Genomic DNA, 8955 nt, shown 5'->3' on the forward strand with positions numbered 1-8955 from the left:
TTGCCTTCTATACAAGAAGCACTAGGGGAATTTTTAGGGAGTCTCACCTGTAAAGTAGTTATAGGTGCCCCAAAAAGTAGAAATCTCTTGTTGTATTATTACTGGCATCTTTGTCACTATTTGTAATAATCATCTTGGGGAAGAACTTGTCATTTCTGGATGGTCTATAATCTCAAAATAATAATCATAGCAACCGCCACAATAATGAGCAATATAATAACCATTCATTAAGACAGTGATTCATAATCTTCACCATTATCATATTATGTTTAATTATGATAATGGTGGTGAAAATTACTATTTCCAGCCATTAAGAATAGAAAGAATTTTAGAACTCAAGGGAGGAAAGTAGAAACAAAAAAGATTGATGCTCTTTTCCTTGAAAACCTCTAAAAGAAACTATTTAAAAATTAAGCTAAAAATTCAAAATTTATCTTGATTTAATTCACACTATGTGCCTGATCTCTGATAGAGAGAGATGAAGTTTTCACATTGTCACAGCCTCCTGTTTGTGTGACTTCTTCCTCCCAAATTTCCACCAAAAACATTTTTGCTCAATTCCAAACTAAAATTGTATATTTCAAAATAGCTAGAAGATTTCAAATGTTCTCACCAGAAAGAAATGATAAATGTCTGACATGATAGATATGCTAACTACTCCAATTTAATGATTACACATTGTATACATGTAGGGAAAAATCACACTGTACCCCATAAATATGTATAATTATTATATCTCAACTAAACAAATAATAAATGAAAGAACTACCCTAAATGTGAATGGATTAAACTCCCCATGCAAAAGGCACAGATTGACTGATGGAATAAAAAGCTAGGCCCAAGTATATGCTGTCTTCTAGAGACCCATCTCACCTATAGAGACATACACAGACCAAAAGTGAAGGGATAGAAAAAGATATACCATGCAAATGGAAGCCAAAAATGAGCAGGAGTAGCTATTCTTTTTTTTTTTTTTTTTTTAAATGACTGGTAAGAGGATCTTAACCCTTTGCTCGGTGTTGTCAGCACCACGCTCAGCCAGTGAGCTAACCAGCCATCCCTATGTAGGATCAGAACCCATGGCCTTGGTGTTATCAGCACCACACTCTCCCGAGTGAGCTATGGGGCCAGACCAGGAGTAGCTATTCTTTTATCAGATAAAATAGACTTTAAACCAAAAGACATAAAAAGAGACAAAGAAGGCCACTATATACTGATAGAAGTATCTATCCAGCTAGAAGAAATAACAATCATAAATATGTATGCACCCAATACTGGAGCACCCAGATATATAAAGCAAATACTCTTAGACCTAAAGAAAGAATTAGACCCTAATATGTTAATAGTGGGTAACCTGAACACCCCTCTCTCAGTATGGGACAGGTCTTCCAGGCAACAAATCAACAAAGAGACACAGGATTTAAACTACACCTTAGACCAACAGGACCTGGCAAATACATACAGAACATTTCACCAAACAACTAAAGAATATACTTTCTTCTCATCAGCCCATGGAACATTCTCCAGGATAGACCACATATTAGGTCACAAATATAGACTCAGCAAATTTATTTTTTTCTGTGAAAAAGCACGCTTTATTGGGAGGCAGAATGCTGCAGAGTGACCGCATCATACTCCAAAAGATATACAGGATGTTTAGCTAATAAAAATCAACTGGAACATGGATTCCTCAGGGCAACTTCCCCCACCTCTCAGTGGTTGGGAAAACTCTCAGCCATTTTTCTGAACGCGACTGTGGTTCACTAGAGATAGAGCCCCTCAGGGGTGCCTTCTTGTTTTATATAAAGAACATTTTCCTTAGATTTTTTGAAGTCTTCATTAGTTACTTTCATTCTACGTTCTCTCAAGGCCATCAGACCAGCTTCTGAACAAATTGCCTTGATGTCGGCACCCGAGAGGTCATCTTTAGCCGTGATCAAGTCATCCAAGGTCACGTCATCGGCCAATGTCATCCTGCTGGTGTGAATCTGAAGGATGTGCTTCTTAGTCTTTTCATCAGGCAGGGGGAAATCGATCTTCCTGTCAATCCGGCCTGGTCTTATAAGTGCTGGATCCAAAGTTTCTATTCTGTTTGTAGCCATGATAACTTTCACGTCTCCCCTTGAATCAAAGCCATCCAACTGGTTTAACAGTTCCAACACTGTTCGCTGAATTTCTCTCTCACCACCAGAATTTGAGTCATATCTTTTTGTCCCAATAGCATCAATTTCATCAATAAACACGATGGATGGTGCATGTTCTTCAGCAACTCAAAACAATTCCCGTAAAAGTTTGGGCCCATCACCTAGGTACGTCTAAATAAGTTCAGAGCCAACAACTCTCAAGAACGTGGCTGAGGTTCGGTTTGCTGCTGCTTTGGCTAAAAAGGTTTTATCTGTGCCAGGTGGACCATACAGAACGACCCCCTTGGGGGGCTTTATACCCATCTCTTCATAATATTCAGGATGAGTGAGAGGAAGCTCCACAGATTCCTTAAATTCCTGGATTTGGTTGTCCAACCCCCCAATATCTGCATAGGTCTCCTGGGGGTCCTTTTCCACCTTCATCACTGTGACCACGGGATCCGTGTCATCCATCAGCGCCCCAATCACTGCATGCACTTTGTGGTTGAGCAGGACTGAGCAGCCTGGTTCCAGCAGATCCTTGTCTACAAATGAAAGAATGCTGACATAGTGTTCTGAGCCCACAGATGTAGACACGATGGCATGATTGTAATCATGATCTGTTCCAAGGTTCCTACTGACATTGGGGTCCTCCTCAGATTATCCACCTTTGATCTTTCCTCCTCTTGCTTTTCTTCTAATGGTTTCATTTGCTCCTGATTTCTAATGAATTCTTCCTCCATGAGAAGATAGTCTTTAATTCTCTCTAACTTCAATAATTTTAACCGGCACTGAGTGTGAGGTGTCACCAGTGACAGTTTGCTAGCAGCATCTGGTCCCTTTGTTTTCTTCTTCTTTTTCCCCACTCTAGTTGGTACAGGAGGTTCATATTTCTTCTTCTTGTCCTTGTCATCTTTCTTGTCACCTCCAGGGCCATGACCACTACTCTGACTTTGACCCATCTTGCCTCAGCCCCTTGAGCAAATTTTTAAAAATTGAAATCATTCCAGATACCTTTTCAGACCACAATGGACTAAAACTGGAAATTGATAACAAGCAAAACTCTGGAAACTATACAAATACATGGTAACTAAACAATAGGCTCCTGAATGACCTATGGGTCCAAGAAGAAATTAAACAGGAAATCAAAAATTTCTTGAAACTAATGAAAATAAAGATACATCATGCCAAAAACTGTGGGATACTGAAAAAGCAGTACTAAGAGGCAAATTTATTGCAATAAACACTTGCATCAAGAATGGAAAGACCTCAAATAAACAAACTAACACTAGGCCTCAAAGTACTTGAAAAACAATAACAATCCAATCCTAAAGGTAATAGATGGAAAGAAATAATTAAGATCAGAGCAGAACTAACTGAAATAGAGACTCCAAAAAATGATAGAAAAGATCAATATACAAAAAGTTGTGTTTTTGAGAAGATAAATAAAATAGACAAACCATTAGCTAGCTTAACAAAGACCCAAATAACAATAATCAGAAATGAAAAGGGACACACTACAACTGATACCACAGAAATACGAAGAATCACTAGAGACTATTATAAACAACTGTATTACAACAAATAGGAAAACCTGGAAGATATGGATAAGTTTCTGGACACATGAAAACTACCCAGACTGAGCCAAGCAGAGATACAAAACCTGCACAGACCAATAACAAGCAGTGAGATTGAAGCAGTAATCAGTAATCTTCCAACAAAGAAAATCCCAGGTCTGGATGGCTTTACAGCTGAATTCTACCAAGCCTTTAAAGAGGAATTAATACCAATTCTCCTCAAACTATTCCAAAAAATTGAAACAGAGGCCATTCTCCCAAACTCATTTTATGAGACCAACATAACTCTGACACTAAAACCAGATAAAGACACAGAAAAAAGAAAATTACAGGCCTATATCCTTGATGAGCATAGATACAAAAATCCTCAACAAAATATTAGCAATCAGAATACAGCAACACATCAAAAAAACTATACACGATGATCAAGTGGGATTCATCCCAGGGATGGAAGGATGGTTTAACATACAAAAGTCAATAAATGTGATACATCACATCAATTAACTCAATAACAAAAACCATCTGATTATCCCAATAGATGCTGAAATAGAATTTGACAAAATTCAACATCCCTTCATGATAAAGACTCAACAAATTAGGTATAGAAGGAAAGTATCTCAACACAATAAAAGCCATCTGTGACAAGCCCACCATCAGTTTCACTCTGAATGGGGAAAAACTGAGGGCTTTTCCCTTAAGAACAGGAACAAGACAAAGTGCCCACTCTCACTACTTCTATTTAACATAGGACTGGAGGTACTAGCCAGAGCAATCAGGCAAGAGAAATAAATAAAGGGCATCCAGATTGGAAAAGATGAAGTCAAACTGTCCCTATTTGCAGATGACATGATTCTATGTATAGAAAAACCTAAAGACTCTATCAAAAAATGCCTAGAGCTGGTTAAGAATTTCACTAACAATGCAGAAGGCAAAATAAATGCCCCCAAATCAGTTGCATTTATATGCTCCAATAACAAGCCAACAGAAAGAGAAATCAAGAAAATAAGCCCATTTACAACAGTCACAACAAAAATAAAATACCTAGGAATCAATTTAACCAAGGAAGTGAAAGATCTCTAAAATGAGAACTACAAACCACTTCTGAGAGAAATTAAAGAAGACACAAAAAGATGGAAAGACATTCCATGCTCTTGGATTAGAAGAACTAACATTGTGAAAATTTCTCTACTACCTAAAGTGATCTACAGATTCAATGCGATCCCCTTCAAAACACCAATGACATTCCCCACAGAAATGGAAAAAACAATCTCAGCATTCATATGGAACAACAAATGACCCCAAATAGCCAAAGCAATCCTGAGCAAAAATAAATAAATAAAGTCAGAGGCATAACACTACCTGACTTCCAATTACACTACAAGGCTATAGTAACTAAAACAGCATGGTACTGGCTTAAAAATAGACATTCAGACCAGTAGAGCAGAATAGAGAACCCAGAAATCACCCCTCAGGCTAAAAGCCATCTGATATTTGACAAAGGGAACAAAAACATACTTTGGGGAAACGACTGCCTCTTCAATAAGTGGTGCTGGGAAAACTGGGTATCTATATGTGGAAGAATGACACTAAACATGCACCTCTTGCCATATACTAAAATCAACTCAAAATGGATTAAAGACTTAAGTATAAGACATGAAACTGTAAAATAACTAAGGGAAAATATAGGGTGAAATACTTCAGGAACTAGGTCTGAGCACAGACTTTAAGAACATGAGCCCAAAAGAACAAGCGACAAAGAAAAAATAAGCAAATGGGACTATATCAAAGTAAAAAGCTTCTGCACAGCAAAGGAAACAATCAACAGAGTGAAATAACAACCTATAGAGTGGGAGAAAATTTTTGCTAACTATGCACCTGGTAAAGGATTAATATCCAGAGTATATTCAAGCAATTATATAGTAAAAAAATAAATAACCCAATTAAAAGATGGCAAAGGAATTGAATAGACATTTTTCAAAGGAAGACATACAAATGGCCAACAGGTACATGAAAAAATGCTCAACATCATTAGTTATCAGGGAAATGCAAATGAAAACCACATTGAGATATCATCTCACCCCAGTTAAACTGTCTATAATCAAAAAGACAGAGAATAACAAAGGCTGGCAAGGATGTGGAGGGAAGGGAACATTGCTGATGGGACTGTAAATTAGTACAACCACTATGGAAGACAGTATGGAGGTTTCTCAAACAACTACAGATAGATTTTCCATAAAATTCAGCAGTACCACTTCTGGGTATATACCCCATGGAATGGAAGTCGTCATGTTGAAAGGATACCCGCACTCCCATGCTCACTGAAGCCCTGTTCACAATAGCCAAGATATGGAACCAACCTAAATGTCCATCAATGGACAATTGGATAAGGAAAATGTGGTATATACATACCATGGAATACTACTCTGCCATAAAAAGAATGAAATTCTCCCATTTGCAACAACATGGATGAGCTTGGAGAAAATTATGTTGAGTGAAATAAGCAAAGCACAGAGGGATAAATACTGTGTGTACTCAGTACTCATAAGTGGGAGGTAAGAGAGAAAGAAGGAAGGAAAGAAAGACCACAGTGGTGTGTGGACTTGCAGAGGGAGAGAACATACCTAAGGATACAAAGTGGAGTGGGGAAAGGGAGACGGGGAGGTCAGTCGGGGATAATTGGGGGGACAGGTGTGTGAGGGACATGGTGTACAATCACAATTTGTGGTAATGGACATGCTGCCAGTATGGATCTGGCCTTTACATCTTAGGCACAAGTGGCGACAATTTGCTTTGTAACCCATGAATATTCGTGACCAATAAAAATAACTAAATTTAAAAAAAAATGAACAACTGAAAAACTGTAATTATCTAGACTTGTATATTTGTCAGACATTTTCTTGAAAATGAATGAGGTGATCTTGTCACTTCAAGGAAAACAACGGACAGTATTTGTTGCCAATGATTAAACTGAAGTCTTTAAACAAAAACTAAAATTTTGGAAAACTTGTACACACCGCAGTGAGCTTGGCATCTTCTCAGTAACTAAAGACTTTTCTGATACAAGCGCTGGATTTTTAACAACACGTGCTTTTTTGATACTGTACAATGAAATCTATCAATATTTGAAACATCTTTTAACTCAGTGAGCCGATATCGTCCAAATGACCAATACATGATCTACAAAATCACATGTGGATAAAAGGTTTAACCACATTTTTTAGATAGACCAAATGGATTTTATCTGGTATTCTGTAAGCCACTGGATTGCACTGATGGCTGAGTCAACAAAGACATAGCCCCATCTGGGGTAGAGGGGGGTTAACGGAATCAACCTGCCACTAAGAGCCTGGCTCTTCTGCTCGAGAGACCAGCCAACCTTTTGTGAGACCTGGGCCTCAGCTGAGGTCTTTGTCAGTAAAAGTGCTCTCCTCCAGTAAAGTGAAGGAAGTTCTATCTGCCAGCCAGAAAGGCTCAAAGGGGAGTTTGAAATTCAAGATTCTCAGGCTCATCCACTCAGAAGCTCCATCCCAAGTCTCCACGTCCCACTCATTTCCTATCAGGGCCCTGGTTCAGACACGCGGATCTGGGAAGGCTAAACAATATTAATTCTCTTTCATCCTACCTTACCATTTTTCTTCGTACTATGGATTTGATTTGCTAACATTTTAATAAGATTTTTACGGCTTGTAACTTTTAGATGTTACCAACCTATAACTTACCCATACCTTTTAACTGCTCTTTCTTTTTTTATTCTTTATGGACACTCATGGTTATTTTGTTGTAGCTCTTGTTTTAATTCTATTTAATTTTTGCAATCTAAAAATAATCAATTTTTTATCTGTTCTTTTTATATTTGTTGTTTTCCAATATTGAAATTTTGTCTACTGTGCTAATGTTTCCTATTTATTGTGATTTCTCTTTGCTTCTTTCTTTCTGCTTATGGGTTGATGAGTGTTTCTTTATTCTATTATGTTACTAATTTATAGGTTATATCTCAAATTGTTACTTAAATTTCAAATTTTATAACAATCTTCAGGTTTGTTTAATATTTCATATCCTTTACCAGAAAAGGAAATTAATGTTTGAACTTTCTTCCAAATTTCACAATTTCTGTTATCAATATCTAATATTTTAGTTTTATTTGATTTTTAACTAATGAAAATTATTCATTAACATTAACTGCTAATACTTAATCATGTTATTATTATTTTATTGTTTTCTTTGTTCTCTTTTTTTGTTTTGCTTTCTGCTCTTTCCTGATCTCTAAGCCAGGTGTTGCTCAGTTTGTTCTTTAGTAGTTCATTCACTGTATATTTGTTGAACTAAAACCTTTACTTTTATTTGCCTGTTAATGCTTTTATTTCACTCTCAATACTGAGTAATTTAATTGCTTGGTATAATATCTTTGAAGATATTATAATTTCTTATTCTATTACTGATTATTGAAAGAATTCTTTTACTTTGCGTTCTTTGGTATATAATCTTTTTTCTTTTGTTTTCTGAATTTTCTCTTTGACTTACTACAATTTTATTATGATGTATCTAGATGTGAATCTGACTTGTTTGAGGACTAATGAATTTCTTTTTTTTTTTAACTTTTATTTTGTCGATATACATTGTGGTTGATTATTGTTGCCCCTTACCAAAACCTCCCTCCCTCCTCCCTCTCCTCCCTCCCCCCCAACAATGAGGACTAATGAATTTCTGCATTTCTAGAAAGTCATCTCTTTCAATATCGCGCTTCTCCTATTCCATCCATTGTTTCTTTTTGGAAAGGCTATTTGATGTATATTGGCCCCTCCCTCTGTGTTCTTTAATTTCTTTTACATTTTCTAATTTACCCTTCTATTACATTTATTTGCTGAAGTACTCAGCTATTCACATTCACTAACTTTATCTTGAACTATTTCTTTACTGTTTAAATCCTCTATTGTTTGTGCTTTTCATCAAAGAATTTTGTTTTACACTTAGAAAATTTACATAATAGCTCCCTGGCTAATGTTCTCCAGGAATTCTTTCAATATTTCATACCCTCAAATCATAGCATGTATGTATCTTTCGACACATCTTACCAGACACATATATAGGAAAAAATCATGTTTTCCCACCAAATTTAAATACAGTACTTTAAACAAAATGATGTGTTCGAAAATTCTCAAGTTATATTCCTAATACACTAGGCAGATTGTCAGAATGGCATGTGGCTCTTTTGGGCAGCACACCAAGTGCCAGCAGAGGGGTCTGCAGCGTGTTTC

At 36.6% G+C, this 8955-nt stretch overlaps 1 pseudogene; it reads right to left on the minus strand.

Moving 5' to 3' along the window:
* Nucleotides 1-1763: 1763 nt before the first annotated feature.
* On the minus strand, nt 1764-3085 carry LOC134391181 (26S proteasome regulatory subunit 4-like; annotated as a pseudogene).
* Nucleotides 3086-8955: the final 5870 nt, after the last annotated feature.

The sequence above is a fragment of the Cynocephalus volans genome, chromosome 11 (genome assembly GCF_027409185.1).
Source record: "Cynocephalus volans isolate mCynVol1 chromosome 11, mCynVol1.pri, whole genome shotgun sequence".
NCBI classification, from domain to species: Eukaryota; Metazoa; Chordata; class Mammalia; order Dermoptera; family Cynocephalidae; genus Cynocephalus; species Cynocephalus volans.